Source organism: Mycteria americana, chromosome 6 (genome assembly GCF_035582795.1).
Source record: "Mycteria americana isolate JAX WOST 10 ecotype Jacksonville Zoo and Gardens chromosome 6, USCA_MyAme_1.0, whole genome shotgun sequence".
NCBI lineage: Eukaryota > Metazoa > Chordata > Aves > Ciconiiformes > Ciconiidae > Mycteria > Mycteria americana.
The window spans coordinates 41,343,694-41,361,336 of NC_134370.1; the positions used below are offsets into that span (position 1 = coordinate 41,343,694).

The 17,643-nt window shown below is 41.4% G+C and overlaps 1 protein-coding gene across 2 annotated transcripts in view; it reads right to left on the bottom strand.

The window, feature by feature from the left end:
* The window catches only part of PRKG1 (protein kinase cGMP-dependent 1), a 529,338-nt gene that overhangs the window by 36,186 nt on the left and 475,509 nt on the right, over positions 1-17,643 (bottom strand). The window lies entirely within an intron of this gene.

Sequence of the window (17,643 nt, forward strand, 5' to 3'; positions counted from 1 at the left end):
TTTGACATTCAGCTGCCAGAGAAGTCCCTGTGCGTGTACCACCTTTGGCCGCTGGTGACACAGACTTGTATGGGAAAAGAGTGTTGTCGGGATTATGGAGAGAGGCATGGAGGGTGTAAAGGGGGAGTTGGCTTCATTTTCAGTACTTGATTTTAGCCATAATATCTTGCAATGGATAGACCATAATCCACTATTTCACCTGGATGTTTCATTTGTGCATGGTAATGCTAGTGTAAATATAAAACATCATAGTGTTAGCCATGATCATATATACGTATCCACCTATCTTTTTAATGTACCTTATCTGTCATACCTGTCTCTGATCTAATTCAATAATGGGATTTACTAACTTATTCCCTTCAAACCACCTTCTTTAGTCTATTTAAAACTGCAATGACATTGGGGGAGAAAAAGAAAAAAAAATTTAAAGTTAAAAGGGAAAAATAAAAAGAGGTGTCAAGAAAGGTGAAAGGTCACATCATGAAGCCCCAAATCCAATGCAGTAAGTGCAATTTTATCTCAGAGGTGCTGTCGACAAATTACTTAAGCTCTGGTTTATTATTTATACTGTCACCAGAACCCCTCGGTGACCTTGCTCTTGTGGCCACAGCAGCCTAATGCATCTGATTTTGGCAACCAATCAGTACCGAGCCTGCTTCGAACCTGGGATAACCTTGTGTGGCACAGCTGCTTATCGATCGCTTTATACTCATCATGAGGTGCATACTAACCCTGTAACTAAAAAACCTCTGCTAAAGGACAGATCTTCCCTTCTAAATCACAGCAGACACGTCATTTTACAGGTGACAGAGCAATGAGATGGGTCTAATTTTCTTGATAAATGTATAAACCAGTTAAATACCCTTAACGATTTATAATTGCTAGGAAGATGAAATGCCAGCATGGAAAATTTCCCTTCAACAGTCAAACAACAGATGCAAAACTTCAGGTCAAGAAGCCCTGCATTACCTTTGCCCAAGGCCTGGGAGCCTCCCTTCTTGGTGGAATGAGGCAGGAAAGAAAATCTGAAAGGAAGCCATCTCGTGCTCCCAGGGAGGCAGGGGACCAGCTACGCTGTTCCTCTCCCCTGGGCAACTAGTGAGGATTTCTCAGTGCTGAGCAAGCAGGGGATGAGAGATGCCAAACAGCAGTGTGTCAGTCAGAAGGGTTAGGGTCTCCAAAAACATGGGACAGAGAGGGGAAATATTTTTTCTGTATAATACCTCTTATCCTGAAAGACAACCAAGTCCTACAAAAAGGATGTATAGTTCACATTGTGCGATGTGAGAGGACAAAAACTAGGTAAGACATAGCACAGTGCTGGCAAGGCAAGCAGGACCATAGTCCCAGCCCCTGCAAATTCCACCAATTCTCCTGAAAATCCCTCAGTTCAATGGGAAATGGGATCTTCTGCTCCAGTCCCAACTTTTTCATCATTTTGTGTGTTGAGTCGCAGAAGTCGAAAGCTCTGCTGATGGCTTTTAAAGTAAAAAAATCTGTTCATTTATTATTGTGCTTAAAAAAGGTACTTGCAGCATTATTGTGATTGCTTTTTGAAATCTCTTGGCTAATTCTCTTTGACAGACTGCTTATGTGTAGTTAGTACATACAAGTGCAATGAAGCATATAAAACAAATTGGATGCGGTTTTCTACATACTGTGCAACAGGCATCCAAAAAACAAAAGAAATTCCAAAAATATACAGTGAAACCGAAACGCATGTAAAATCAATCAAGCAAGCCCTTCACATGCTTAGTAACGGCAGTCACATCTGAATTCTGTTTTATTCCCAGCTACAAAGGTCAAAGTCCACTTTTAAATCAAAATCCTATAAACTAATAGGAGTTATGCACTTCAGCCCTGCAAAGCTTAAGAATAAATCTCTTCAGTCACTTAAATAAAAATATTGAAATGCAAATATTCCCAAGCCATCTTCTAATTCAGAAATCAGGGCGTAATCCTCATCCAGAAATTTAGAATACAAATTCAACTTCTGTCCTTCAACTTCCTTAATTTGAGCATGCTGCTCCCTACACAGAAAATCCTAGGGTTTTGCAGTGTATGCTCCTTGCTCGACAGAATTATAGTGAAAAACATATGTGATGTCTTAATTTTATCACCTCCAAAAGAAAAGGAACCCTTTCAAGGCATTGCGAGGACTTGTGCAAAGAGGTACAGAAGAAGTTTAAAAATTAATATTGGTGTGACTGTAGGAAAATGTTCGGTTCTGGACCAGGTTGAAGAAATATGCTACGCTCAAGATACTGGGGAGGACGCTTGGGAATATAACAGAGATGGGATGAACGGCAGATACAGTTTGAGCACACTTGTGCAAGATGACCTGGAAATAACTCAGCACTCTGTGGGAAAAATACACATGTGCCAGGTCAGGGCGTATTTCTTCTGGGTACCACTTTGCAGATGCCACAGCCTCTTCCCATCTGGTACTTAGCAGTCTAATGAGAAAGGCAGTTATATTCTAAATATGCGGCTGTATGCCGATGCTCTGAGACTTTTCAAACAAGAAAATGATTTTTTGACCTCTGGAAGAGCTGGTGATTTAAGTTCCTAAATTAATAGATAAGAGGTGTATTGGGAAGACATCTCAGGCAAGCTCGGAGGCATGAATGCTGATCAGCATCACACCCTCGTTCAGTGACATTCTGGAGCTACGCAGATGAAAGGCTCAAACTTTCTATTCTCAGATTTCTGGGGTTTTCTGACTCTAGTTGAATTAGACATAATTAAGAAAGAGCCCTTCTCCGGATATTTTGGTAATTGTGCTTCTTGCCCCAGCTATCACAGGCCAAAATGCCTGGAAAATCATAGCTGGAAGGGCACAAAAAGAAAAGATACAGAGAACGTGTCATCCAAATAGGGAGAAACAACAAAAAGTCTGTTCTTTAATAAAGAGTTTTTAAAATTACGGCTGAGATTTTCACAAGAGCTTGTGGGAGGCCAGGTATCAACTCCCAATGCACTCTTAATGGGACTTTTTTGCTTATTGAAACCGGGTTTTGTCACCTACCCTACCAAACCAACCCTGCCAGAGCTTACAGTCCACTCCTGTAGCCAACAGGAGAGGTATCATCTCCCTAGGGGATGTCAGAAAACATTACAGAGGAGGAAATGCTCAGATCTAGGTCAAACATGAGCATCCTGCGGAATCTCCCAAGCTCTTCTCCAAGGTTTCCTGCAAATCTGAATGACAGAGGTACCTACTGAAATCTCACTCAAAAGACTGGCTTTCCATAACTATCTTGCCCTACCGAGTATCAGTGCCCTCCTGTGGAAGAGTTGGGGCTTGGGACCACCATTTCTTTCTCTCATTCCAAATAAAATACATACTCTTAAGGAGCTGCTAATTAAAATGCCTTGATTCAGCCTCCTCTTCGGCACAGGCAGGCGTCACATGCAAGAAACCAAAGTTCTTGGGGGGATCAGGAGAAAATATCATTGCCCACATGTCCTGTTACTTTGAAACAGCAGCGCAGGAGCCACAGCCCAAGCATTTGGGCAATGCCTGTTATGCAGATCAGGAGAGGAAAACATGTGGCTTCTTGCACTGCTGGAGGTTTCTAACCATTTAAATGAGTGATTGCCTCCTAGGATGATTACTCTGAAACACATTTCAAGCTTTTCCTCCCAAAACTACAAATACAAAAAAAAAAAAAAAAAAAAAGGAGAATCATCTTACCTAGACAGCTAAAAAGGATAAATGAGAAAATGCAAGGAGCAAAGGTTTGCAATTACCCAACTGCTCAGCTTTACTAAACTAGCTCACGATTCCTACCACATGAGCTAAATGTGTTGGGAAACATTAGACATCTGTTACCAAACTGTCATCTTGATAGAAAACTTGGCTGCTTTCCACCTGTGTGCTGCCAACTAGACGTAAATTGCAACCAAATGGGAACCAACCACCAACTCCCTGATAAGTGCAACGTAATCGTTTTGGGTGGATAAAACCAGAATTTCAGAGCCTTCCTCAGTGACAGACACCTGCTCATTTAACAGCTGTTTTGTTGGCATTATATTCAGTTCTGTTGGCTGGCCTGATCACTATATCACCCATTGTAGAGGCAATGCACTTCTGCAGGTAGAAATACTGAATCTCTACAAAGACTAGAATAACTTGAGTTGCAATACTTGGATGGTGATGATCAGACCCAGCCTGCAAGAAGACACACGTGCAATGAGCCTAAGAGCCACAGGTGGGGTGGGGAAAAAAATACATCACAAAAGGAAACCCTATTTCTGTGCCCACTAAATAAGAGATTTATCTCAGTCCATCTCTTCATGATTCTTAGGATACAACTAATTTCATTTTAGGATGCTGCTTCAACTGATGCTGCACTTAAAAAAAATGAATTTTTGATAAATGAAAGGAAAAATTACCTCAAATCTTCAATTTTGTGACTATTTTTTCTATACACCTGAACCTAAAATATTTTAGCCCTAGCAAAATAACCCACCTGGGTCTAGTCTACTCATGGCACCTGGCTGCTGTTCGCCTGCCTGGTACCATGAAGTCACGGCAGGTTTTCTGGATTGGATTCATGCTATTAAGAGAGATGGAATTCGAAAGGTGAATGAAAAGTGGCAGAGGACATGGATCGAACTCATATAACAAGGAGGCTTTGTTATCTGAAAGTGATGTAAGGAAGAGCAGATGCAGCAAATGGTGGTAGGGCTCCCATACCTTCCCTTCTGCGCTGGCCAGCCCTCTTCCCCGCCTGCTCAAATTACTCCAAAAAGCTCAGGTTCACGTATTTCTGAGTGATTTTGGACAAAGGGAAAATCTATGAATGGTCATATGGGTGAAAGTGAAATAAAAAGCACCTCGTGTCATGTCCACACGAGATCCTTACCTTCAACTACGCCCTGTTTGAGTGGGGCTCAGAAGATCTAGCCACACTCAGGCAACAGACAGAAGCACGGCACAGCGACAGTTTATTTTACACAGCCAGCAAGATCCAGAGCCTGGGAATGCCTGAAAGCAAATTCTTGAGAGGCATTGAGAGCAAATCTGTATTTCTTTACGGTGCGTTGCCACTCATCCTCTCAGAAGTCCCACCCCGCGTGCAAAACCCTTCTTATCTAGCGTTCCCTCCAGATATCGATCTATTTGGGTCAGTATATTTTGGGGGGGGAGATGTCCTTGACAAACCACTGCAGGAACAAATCCACTCCAAGGGTATGAACCCAAAACCCTGTTGGGGAAGACCATAACATGCTCATCAGACCTCTCTAAGAGTCTGATCCTGCAAGGTGAAGAGCACTCTCAGGTCTCCATGGAATTGTATTGGCTGTCCCTCTGTATAGGAAATGCCTATGTTTTGTGTTTCTTCCTCTGGGTACCAGATGTCCATCTCTCTCATGACACACAAATGCACCTTTTTACTTTCAAATGTCCCTTTCAGATAAACGCTGGCATCAGTAAGAACAAAAATATAAAGAAAAAGAACAGCTCTTTACCTATTTTACTGTCCATCGCATAACATTACAGGAAAGTTGAATTTATTTTAAGCTCTGTCACATTATGACAATTTATTAGCTCGTTCACAAATACAGGATCAGAAAATTGTACCAGGACATCTCCATTGACAGTGAAAGCAGGAAGACGCCAATCAAAGACACCAAGCTGTTGGATAAAAGTACCGACACAAGATGACTGTGATTTCTCCCATTGGCAGTAAGGTCACTGTTGCCCACCCAGCCCTGAGTTGCATCAGCCAGGGAGCACTGACATCTGATTGCCTTAATCCAAATGGGGTTATCTGCCCTTTCACAGAGACAACGGATTGATGGCATGTTAGTATGCCCATAAATAATTTCTGCCTGGTATTTGCTATCCTAATGCTAACCCATTCCTGGGAGGGCCGGGTGCTATGGTGTTACCCACAGACTTGTTAGAGAGGATTAACTTGCAGATGAGGATTTGCTGCCCTGCCCCAAGGAAGACCAAGGATGAGAACATCAAACTCATCTTCTACTCTTCCATTTTTTCTAATTGCAAACAACACTGAAAAAGTAAGAGGTGTATATCAATCTGTCTACATGTATCTGTAGTTAGATAGATATAGGGAGAAAGTATGATAACTCATAACCCAGCTTTTCCTTAGTTCAGGTCTCCTTCTTCCAGACCATCCTCTGAGGTCAGCAGTGCAGTGGCTTTAACTCCCGATTTAGCTGCTACCACTTCCTTCTACATCTTACACCTTCGACTGAAAATCCAAATCAAGAGAGATTTCGTTTGGATTTTTAAAAGCAATGTCCTAGTGGTGATGATGCAATCGAAAGCTACAGCTGCATGGACAATTGCATCGAAAAGAAAGGCTGTCTTTCTTTTCAAGTTCATGTTGTCAGGGCTGGGAGTTTCTCTTGGACCCACAAGCACTTGAACTCACAGTGTACTTGCCTTTAATGACTTTCACATCAGGAGAAATAGCATACCTCCTGGTTTAGATTTTCTTACAGAAAGTGAACATTTGAGTGGCAGCTAAAACAGACATTAAAGCTATGGCATCTCTAACTTCCTCTGGAAGGGGAAGGAGATCTGAAATTAAAAACATAAAGTTAAAAAACTAACAGAGAAATTATTTTTTCCTCCTCTTTTAAAAGCACATTTCTTTTCAGTTAGAACTTGGCAATGTGAACATGATATTATGCTGTTATAATAAGCTATGCTCGTCTTAAGTTGTTTCAGTAGTTAAGCAAATAGAAAATTTGTTTGAATTATGGGGCTTTGAAGACTTCCTATTGCACAGAGACCAATTTCACTGAGAAATGTAATTGAATGCACTCAAATACAGTCAGTTAAAACAGCTCAGAAAGACCTTCTCATCACCCAGGCTCTTCAAAGAGTCTTAACTTCAAAGCTAATATTGTTGAACTCCTAAATGTGCCAAGAAATTGGTAATACCTTATTAAACAACTTATGCCTATTAGGTTCTGTACCTTCCGTCTAGCAAGATTATTAGCACTGCAGTGGGACCTTATCTAAACACAGGATATGCAGGGAGCAACTTTATTAGGAAAAAAACCCTAAAATCCAAATTTCACCTTTTTTTTCAGATGTTCACTGTGGGATCCTCTCCTCTTGTAACACAGGGAAATGCGTCACTCCCTTTAAAACGCACAACTGTTCTCATGTATCTAAGCTCACAACCAAACTGTTCAGAAAAAAAAACCTTTTTCTCTAATCCAAGCAGACGTAAGGGTTTTGTGTAAATGTGGGTGTACTTTGACTGTCTGCACCCTGTTATTACACATCCACACAATGCTCATGTGCCAGAAACAAGCAAAAATTTTGGTGGAAGAACCAAACAAACTGAGATATAAAATGCCAGCTGCCTGGGGGGTGACAATGCCATAAAGGTATGAAGCAGAGTGCTTCATACCATACATACATACACATACCATACACATACATACACATACATACACATACCATAGAACACAAGGTTATTAGGCTGATTTTTAGGGAACTAGGTCCCTGGTTTTCACTGAAAGTCAATGGGAGGGCATCACCAAAATGCTTGTTTTATTTTCTAGATGCACATGTTTCTCCTTCAACTTATAATGAAACAGCCTGATGCTTCCAACAGGACTCTCTCACGGTCCTACTTTGGGAAGTCCTGGTTTCAGCTTTGGTTAAAATAACATTTGCACTTTTGTAATATGCCTAATGCTGAGAACGTCCTGAAATAGTTCAAACAAGATACTCTACAGGATAGACTGACTTACAAAAACAAGACTTTAATCAATTTTAATTAAAAGGGGCAGAGGGAGGATGTGGCGTATTCCTTCCTCTGGTGGTGTTTCCTGTTCTGTACAGTATTAAAAGATATTGCTTAAGGAGGGGGCTTGTTTCTTTTTTTTCTTCCTTTTTTTCTTGTCTTTTTTTTAAACTCTGGATGTTCCTAGCTGAAGACTAAAGAAACTGCCTCATTGCTGTTGTATTGCATCTGTACCTTGACTAAGCAGTGAGGGATTGAACCCAAAATAGTTGCTGATAGCACTATTGCGTATGGTATGCTGGGTTAACCTGGGTGGGAAACTCACTGGTGACAGTGGAAAAATAAAACACGAATAGCTTTCTGACTCCAAAACAAGCAGCAACAACCTGAAATTCCTCACAGAACAAAACTCTAAGGAAAGCAAATGATTTTTTACAGCACTTCAAAGCACTTTGACCTTGACATCTTAATTTCATTTCAATGAAAATAACATCAAATATAAAATGAAAAATTATTTAAAAATGTTATTTATCAACATCTTTTTTCCCCACATAAACTCATGCCGAAATCACATATTCTGTAAAGCATTTCCTTGTTGGCAATTCAAAATTTTCATTAGAAAATCCCTACCAGTTTTCCTTGGACAATGGGTATCATCACAGTTGCTGGGTGGAAGAAATCCTCCCTCCACACATACCCCAATATCATCACATTTCAATGCCAGCAGGTATGCGGTACTGGGTTTTTCTGAGTTTTACGGTGAGTTTTTTAAGGATATTCAGTTGAAAAATGACACCCACTAGATAAAAGGTAGCTAGTATATGCTTTAGCTCACTGTTGTCCACTGAGTTTCATGTCCTGGCCACCCTATCCCAACTTCCAAGAAAGCTGTTGTTTTTTTTTTTTTTTTTCCTTTTCTTTTCCCTTTTTCCCTATAGCTGTGCTCATTACAACAGAAGTGTGGGGTAAGGATCAAATTGCAAAGAAAACATTGCTTTAAGACACATGCATTGCAAAGAGAAAGCTCTGCCTGGCTGATGGGAATAAACTGAGAGTGCAACGCACTTCACTTGGCTTTTTTATATTTGCTATGCCAGCACCCCGCATTATTATGCCTTAATGGCCTTCTTGGCACATTTCTCTCCTCACATGCTAACACTAGTATGAATAAGCAACCTTTCAGAATAAAATATTAGATTTATGTCGTTGGGTTGCAGCACAACATCTAACAACCCACTGCAGGCTGATGCAGCTGGAGTCAAATGCAGTTCACTGAAGAACTGCCAGGGACTTATAGCATATTAATTCCTATTTTACCTTCCTAAATCATGAGGTCACTGTTGAGATAAAATTCAGTTTTAAATCCCAAAATTCACCAGCTAAATCAGCTATAGTTTGGGTATAATCAGTGATTCTGAATTCTGTTGTAGCACTCAAACCCTAACTTTTAAAGTAATACAAAGTCAGTGAAAAATAAACATGCCTTGGTTGCACACGTGTTTGTCCCTGATGCTAACTGTCCTTGAATCATTTAGAAGAGAAAAAAAGTATTACGGTAAGGAAGAAGACAATCCATTAACTTCCCTCTATTCTCCTTATTACTTCTGAATTTAACAGTTTGGATATGTAGACAAGAAAATAGATTTGGAAGATAAGGCATCAAGGATTTTTCCTTTCACCTTTCTGATTGACTTCGGAGGAAATACCTACAGATCCCTTACTTTTTCCTTTGGAAAACACCAAAACCTATGCCTATTAGAAGTACCCAGGAAAAAAGCATTTCACATTAAAGCTCCAATTGACCTCTGTAATGTCAACAAATCCCAGCCACCAAACTTGGATCAAGTGTGCCACTATGTATCACAGAATGACACAAAGTTATTTTAAGGCAACTTATTGGGAGTCACCAGGGAAGAGCCATGGCCACGTTACAACCTTGGAAAGTGAGATGGGATCTCAAGGAAAATTCAGTCTAATTACAGCTTGAAATTGCTCAAATCACAGTTAGTTTTGCTCGTTGCTCTTCTACTTTACAAAATCTCATGATCTCATTGCAAACTGCTGATTAGATCCCATGAACCCCAAATCTGCTCATCTAAGCATGTAAACACTGTATGGCCCTTTTGCCTCCAGCCTTAATGTAGGACTGTGTTGCTTGCATAAGTAAATGCTCACCATGGCAACAGCAATGCTCAGATTAAAGAGACTTGGTTGCAGTTTTCTTTCTCTTAGATTTTTTAAAGAATGTGGAGAACAGATCGATATATCGCTGATGTTAGACATACTTATTTGTCCAACTCACCATGTTCGCTACTTATTGCACATTTGTTCAAGTCCCACGAGATTCAGATAACAGCATGTGCTGTTTTGCCCTTGTTTCTTTTTTCAAATGGCCCTAATCCTCTAGGAAAAAATCACTTGCTAGATGGTTTCCAGCTTGATGGCTGCTAAGAAGTTGAGGTCTGCCTTGAGTGAACTGGTGCCCCTTCCCCAAGGGCTGCCCAGAGACATTTCTACAATGTTTCCTGCAGCCTCTTCCAAATTCTCAAGTAGACCCATGTGTGATAGGACCTGGAGATGTTGCTGTAGCAGTTGGGTGAATGATGTTCTCTTAACACAGTGGCTCTCCCAAAATGCCCACAGATCATCAGCGAGAGCTACAAATTGCACTGGAGTCGCTGGACTAAACCTCCCAAAGCGTTACTGCAAAACCCTCAAGCTTTTATTCCTTTGGCCAACGTGGGAGCGCTCCAGCCATGCCAGTGCTGCTAGTGGAAGTTGTGGCATCTGGCATGTTTCATCCTAACTTACTTTGAAAAAAAAGGTGACATACAAGGGGAAGGCAGGGAGGAGGGGAATATTACATAAAATCCTACTGAAAAAGTGGGAGCAGGCAGGAAGCAGATTTTCCCTTACAAAGCAAGTACGTGTGCACACAAAGTGAGGTTTTTCGCTCCGCTTGTTTATTCTGGCAGACAGATGAAACTGTGGGAAGAGATCAGTGAAACTGGGTTCCACATAACCAACCCCATCCCGGTATCACCCTGTGTCAAACCCACTTTTAATTTGACTTATCTGCTAAGATTTTGCTTTCTTGTGTGACTATTGCTTTTGAAAGCAAAATCAATGTCTTGGGCCATGCAGGTCCTTTTGGCTCCACGTGGGAGACTCTGCAGAAGCAGAAAGTTTCCCCTGGAGCTTAACAACACTACACAAATAATGAAGGCCAGTATCTGGCAAAAGTCAAGAAAAAGCATCAAAACTAAGGGCCAATTTAAAGAAAATCTGGAGAAACAGAAAAACCAAAGCAAATATGCATGCACTGTCCCACAAATATCTAAGGAAGAAGAACAGGAGAACTAGAAGGTCTAGCTCTCAACAAGGCTATGGCATGACAAATGTACAGAAGGCATGAAATGACTGTTGCTGGGATGACATAATAGCAGCCACAGAAGACACTGGAAACCTGAAGGCTACACCAAGTAGCCTCTCCTAAGGAAAGGCTAGTGATTTGTTGTGTTAAATCAGGTTAACAAATCAAATTATCAAGTCACGTAGATCATCTGTAGATGGAACTTCCAGTTTAAAACAGGGAAGGAGAGTATTAGGATGAGATTACTGACCACTCATCAGACACGCAAGAGTGGCTGTGATCTGCTGAAGGAGCTCTGATGAGACCTCAGCAAAGACAACACACCCAGCATGAATGCACAACAAACTCTAGATACACTATCTGTCAAGCTTAAATTTTTAGGCACAATTAATGATTATTTTAGGAGATGTCTAATCAGGCGGCCCAAGAACAAAGAAAACTTGTGACTTGATGCCAAATGATATGCAAGACCCATTGAAGAATCTTCCTGTAACAGAAACCATTATGTATTGAGATTTAACACGTCTGGAGGTCTGAAAAGAGGTTTAACATAAAAGCACCACTCTTGCACTTAAAAATCCAAAAAGGGAATTCAAAGAGTAGCTAAAAGAGTTGATTATGAGAATTAAATCTTAGCAGCAGCATGTAGGTATCTGGAAGCATATAGCAAACATACCATCTATGAAATGTGGACCTAGGACAGGTCAAAAGGAAGCTGGTGTGGCTGAACAGCAGGATGTGACAGTACATTAAAAGCAAGAAGGCACCCTTCAAATATGAAGTGGTTTCAAAAAAATCAATAAAGAGAAAAGAAAAAAAGAATCAAACCCTGTCCGGTTGCAAGGAAAAACACCATAAGGCAGGACAAAAAAACCCCAATGCAAGTAACGACTTCAAAAGGCTTAAAAACAAATAATAAATCCTTCTCAATCACAGCAGCAGCAAGGAGTCTGACTGTAGGCTGTAGGGTCTCCAGAGGCTCATGCTCTAGAAAGAGCACACTGAGAAGAACAAAGCCATGTAAGAAAAGCTCAGTGCACTTTTTACCCCTGGGTTCAACATGGAAGATCTTGGGGAGATCCTCCCACTGCAATCTTCCTTCCCAGGGGAATCACCAGAGTAACCGCCTCCAATTGAAGTGTCAGCAGAAGACCAAAGTCGACCAAACGAACGTTAACCCATCTCCATGCCCAGATGGTGTTCACCAGCACTTATGCATGAACTCAAGGTGAACTACTAACCGTGGTTTGTAACCAGCTCTGCTCGCCAAGGGATGGAAGTGGCTTTTTGATGTGATCCAGAGCGCTGTACTTGACTAAGCCCAACATCTGTCCTAACAGAATTAGTTGACACATGGATAAATCTGACACAAAGATAATTCTTTGGGGAAGAGCCAACATGCTTCACAAGTCTACTGGAGTTCTTTGAAGGAGTCAACAGGCACATGGGCAGGAGAGAGCTGGTTGATATAATTGGCTTGGATTTCCAAAAGGCATTTGACAAGGTTTGAAAGGCTGTTAGAGAAATTAAGCTGCTGTGAGATAAGAGGAAAGGTCTTTGCATTGATTAAAAAAAGGTTAAAAATAGGGAACAGCAGATAGTAATAAATGGCTGTTTTTCCTAATGGATGGAGGCCAACAGTGCTCAAATCTTTCCTGCTCAACATCTTTATAGATGATCTGTAAAAGGGGGGAATAAGTACAATGACAACATTGGTCAAGGATATTAAATCACCAAACATAGCAAACAGAAGTCCAAGGTGAAAAACTGCACAAGGACTTAAAAGATACTGTGGGACAAGACAATACATTCACTTGAAATCCTGTAGAAATGCAGTGATGAACATCAAGGAGGAAAAATCCTGATCTTACACATGTAGTAATGGGTTGATTCGTGCACCTTTACCCCACCTCCCATCTCAAAACCTAGAGAGCAGAATTGGAAAAGGTACCGAGAAGTGTGATGGTAAGGAGCGCAGGTCTGGATTGGTTTCTGTTGCAGGAATGACTGTGTTAGGGGCTTCTTCCTTGGGAAAAAGACAAGTCGGGTAGAAGATGACAAAGGTCTAAAACTTGGGTGTGCCATGGAAAGCAGCTAAGCAGATTCGGGGAAAAAAAAAAACCACCAAGGGCTACTAAATGTATTGACAGTGCCTATATGCAGGAAGTCCCTGAGTCCCAAATCACTGGAAACTGGTGGTTCACAAATCAATAAGCTTACCTTTGCTCTTATTCTCCTTCCTAGACACCTGCTGTTGGGCATGGTCAGAGACAGGATACAGGCTTAGCTACATCTTGATGCAGTGAGGCCAATCCATTGGCATTTGGTACACATTGGCACTTCCAATGTATCTGTATAGAACTGGAATAAATTGAGAAACTCAAGGCCCCTACTTGTAATGTGTAATAGCATTAAAAAAAACAGAGAGTTGTGTTTCACAGCGCCTGGTACCTGATCTGGAAGCCTGTTTGTGTTCTACATGGTGAGAGATGAGCTGTTCAATCTTATGACTTGTCTTGACTAGATAAAAGAAGGTTTTTATCAGACATTATTTAACACACGGTGGCTAACAGGAGGAGAAAGCATAGTTCTCACTTATTCACTGATGCTAATCCTAAATTCACCACACAAGAAAACTACCAAGTGCTTTGTCAACATTTGAATATTATCATGTGCTAATTAGAGAGAGGGAAAAAAAAACAAACGCCCTTAACCCCCAAGTTTTTCTACTGCAGATGACTCCTTGGCTTGAAAAGTGATGCAAGTCATCTCATTTGGGGAATACCAGGAAGCTGGAAGGCTCAAAACTCCTCAAGTAACAGTAGTTCAACAACTCATTTGCCACTCTTCTAATGGAGGGAAGTATTTCCTAACACACCTCCCATGTACTCAGCTTATTTTGGATAAGGGCTCATGGCATCCCAGGAGCTGAACATGACTTACATGGTTGAGCGCTCCCCAAAACACACCTCCAAGCTACGCTCCCATACTACAACACTGAAATGTCACTGGCTACACATCAGCTACTTGGTTCAGTGTCCCAGATATGGAAAATTTAATTGAGTAAAGGTAACAATGGGTGTACCAGCATGTATGGTCAGGTGAACCTAGAGAGGACCAAGGGGATCTGCTGAGAAATACCGATGATAATTCAGGGGATAATAGATCAAAAGCAATGTGTTTCCTGGAAGCTTCTTAGCATCCCTTTGCAGACTCCCACGCGTTTTCCAGCCGAGGCAACTTCTGAAAGGTACTTTCCCATACTTCCACTGGAGGGCAGGAATATCCCATGTTTCTGCAGGAGACCCTTCAGCTCATTGCCACATATACGTATGCTTAAAACAGCTTTAACAAGGCCTGGCCTTTGGGAGACACTCTTGTACACTTACAGACTTTAATTTGGTTTCTACCCTGCTTTTATGAGTAGCTCCATTTTTTCAAAACAACATCATTATTTTCATAAAATAACTACAATATTCCCAGTTTACCCTCATATCAATACCTCCTCTCCCACTACCCCTTTACCTCTGCATTACCTTCAACATTCCAAGGTCCCCAGTGTTCCCCACCTACTTTTCCTATAGGTAGCACGAATATATTGGAAGTACGTACATATGGGCTGACTGGCAGGTTAACATCCTCACTGCCTCCCCAGGAGGCAATACAAATATTTTTAAAGGCTTGCAGAGCTGATCTGGGGATCTACGTCTTGTATCGTCTATATCTTTATTAGTGAAAACTATCATCAAGAGTAGACAGGAACAAATTTGATATGCTGTCTTCAGCAAAGGGACATATTGGAGTTATTGAAGGGGTCATGCATAAGGTTGATCTGCTTGACCGAGTTTATTTGGTTTCCAAAAGGCATCTCAGAAGGTTCCCCAGCAAAGGCAATTAAAGACATGAAGCTGCCAGGAGACAAAAGGAAAGGTCTTCTCATGGAGAAATAACTGCTTCAGAGTGGAGGTCAGTCACCTGCGATCCTGCGGGGTGCTGTGTTGAGACCTGTGCTGTTCAATGGATTTAAAATTCATGTGGATAAAGGTTCAGTCACAGAGCGCCGAGGTTTTCTGTTGACATTAAGCTATTCAGAGTAGCAGAAAAAACAGGGTGAACCATGAAGAGCTGCAGAAGGACCTTAGGAGATTCAGTGACTTGCCAACAAAGTGTCAGATAAAATGAAACAGAGATGAACTGATACACATAGAAAAAATAACCCAAACTTCTAATGTCAAAAGACAGACTCCGAGATGGTCATTCCCCCTCAAGAGTTTATAACAGTCCCATGAAAGCATCAGCTCAGTGCTCAGGCATGGTCAAGAAGACAGATGGAATGTCAGGGATGACTAGGAAAGGAGGAGAAACTAGCCTGCCTTTATACAAATCTACAGCACCTGGTACCTCCGTGTCCTTCTAGTCCACCCTGGTGCAGGCAGAGCACTGCTGGGAAACAGTCAGAGAAAGGCAACAGAGCTGGTCAAAGGGAAATGCCTCTACATGAGTAATGACTGAACAAGCTGGGACTCTCTGGCCTGAAAATTGCCTACAGTGTGTCATTTTCAAGGTTTATTTAATAAAGGGAGACACTACTTCACTAAAATCTGTGGGGTTTTTCTGAAGTATCTAAAGGCTTAATATTTGGGGTAATGCTGAACATGGTCTGCAATAAGGAACTCTCCTCCACATTCAAGTACCTACGTTTTACAGACTAATTCTTTCACAACTGAAACCAAAAATGTCAAATTTTTCTTGCTATTTGCTATAATGAGCTCATTAAACAGGAAATAATCCTGCAGGTGAAGCTTTTTCCACTCTGTCTCCTTTTCTGCCAGTTACATTTACATCTGAGGACTGAAGATGGGAAAGAGTAGGACGGTGCTAGCTCCAGCTCTGCCTTGGCTTTTCTGACTTCCGGTTAATTCACTTAATCTCCCCATATCTGTTTCCTTATCTGTAAAATGAAGATACACTAAGAGACTTACTCAAGAACAAATCACCTGTGGGACGTCTGGGATCAAGTCAAAGGTCCATTTTGCTCAGTGTCTCCTCTGGAGAACAGCCATGAAGCAGCACATGGAGAAGCAGAGCAAGCATGTAGTGATATTTCCTTGAATACTCTTGCAGCCTCTTGAGGCTTGATGGGTTTGCAGGAGCTATTGTAAAAGTGTTACATGAAGGAGCAGAGTTTTGTACACCAAAACAATCCTGGCGGTCATGAATGTCATGAGAGGCTCCATAACAAGGGCTTCAGGATGAGGAAACATTGCTTAGCATCCTCCTTGGCCCACATAAGAGGAGGACTGTGCCACCGTCTCTAGTATTGTAATAAATCCCTTTTTTTTTTCACTAAACTCTTAAGTATCTTTGTGGCACAGGGATGCCCAGAGCAGCTTTTTCCAACAGAAACCTAAGAATTCACAAAGGGATGATCCCCTCTACTCCCTGATACGATACAAACCCCAGATCACAGTAAGGATTTCTTGCACTGCAAACACTTCTCCAATATCACCCGGTGGTCAGTCTATACACAAAAACTTTCCAAAAGTCCATTTCTGTTCTCGAAGAGGATCATGCACTTCCTTTAATGAGTAGGTTTTTCTCCTCCCTCTTTCAGCATCTTTAATAAACAACAAAATTCTAATTGCTGCTCACCAAGAGGATGGAGAGACCCAATAACACTTATTTTTTAATGTAATAAAATAATACTTAACCAAAAGGTAAATAATGACTTCTGGGGAAGAACTATGTAGCCAAACACATGGTTTCTGATAAAGATCATCTTCCTGCATTTCCCATCTGCTAATGGCTATGCTGTCACTTGAAACTCCCAAAAGAGACTTAATGCTGCTTCTTTTCCTGGAATTAGCAGTGGTGATTTCAAATTAGCTTCCCTTTGCCTGAAAAGGAATTAGAAAAGGCCTGAACTCAGCTACATGCCAAACAAGTGTAATTTTGTGAAATTTTACTTTCCAGCACTTCAGCATCAAACCCTTCTGACTCCTGATTAATACCAGGCAAGCCAGGGAGGGTCAGAACTCGTTTCAAAGTGATACAGGGGAATTAGGAACATCTGCATCCAGGAAGGCTAAATAAAAATTTGCTTTTTAAATAGTTAGCAGTGTTTTATCTTATTATTGCATAAAATCAAGTGGTTTTTTTTCCTAGTAGAGTGTGTTTCAATGTTTTCTAGGCAAGGCTATGCAAGACCTGCAATAGCCCTTTTGACAGCAGTCGTGGTATTTCCAAAGCTGCCGGGGCTCCAAAGTGGCCAAACCCTTCCTCCTTTTCTCTGCCAGCCTCCAACTCCAGCAGCAGCTGCTGGTGTTGAGCGAGGGGCTACGCCAATATATGCTGCCCTCTCTGCCTCCACTGTGCACTTTCCTTCCCTGCTATTTGTTTCCTGCTTAGCTGCTCTAATACTCTACATTACTCCTATATTTCTCTTGATTTCTCTACCTACTGTACAGCTTCTCTATTAATCTGCAGTGCCACGCAGGTTGCCCTCCCAAAAAGCAATGAAATGTTGGC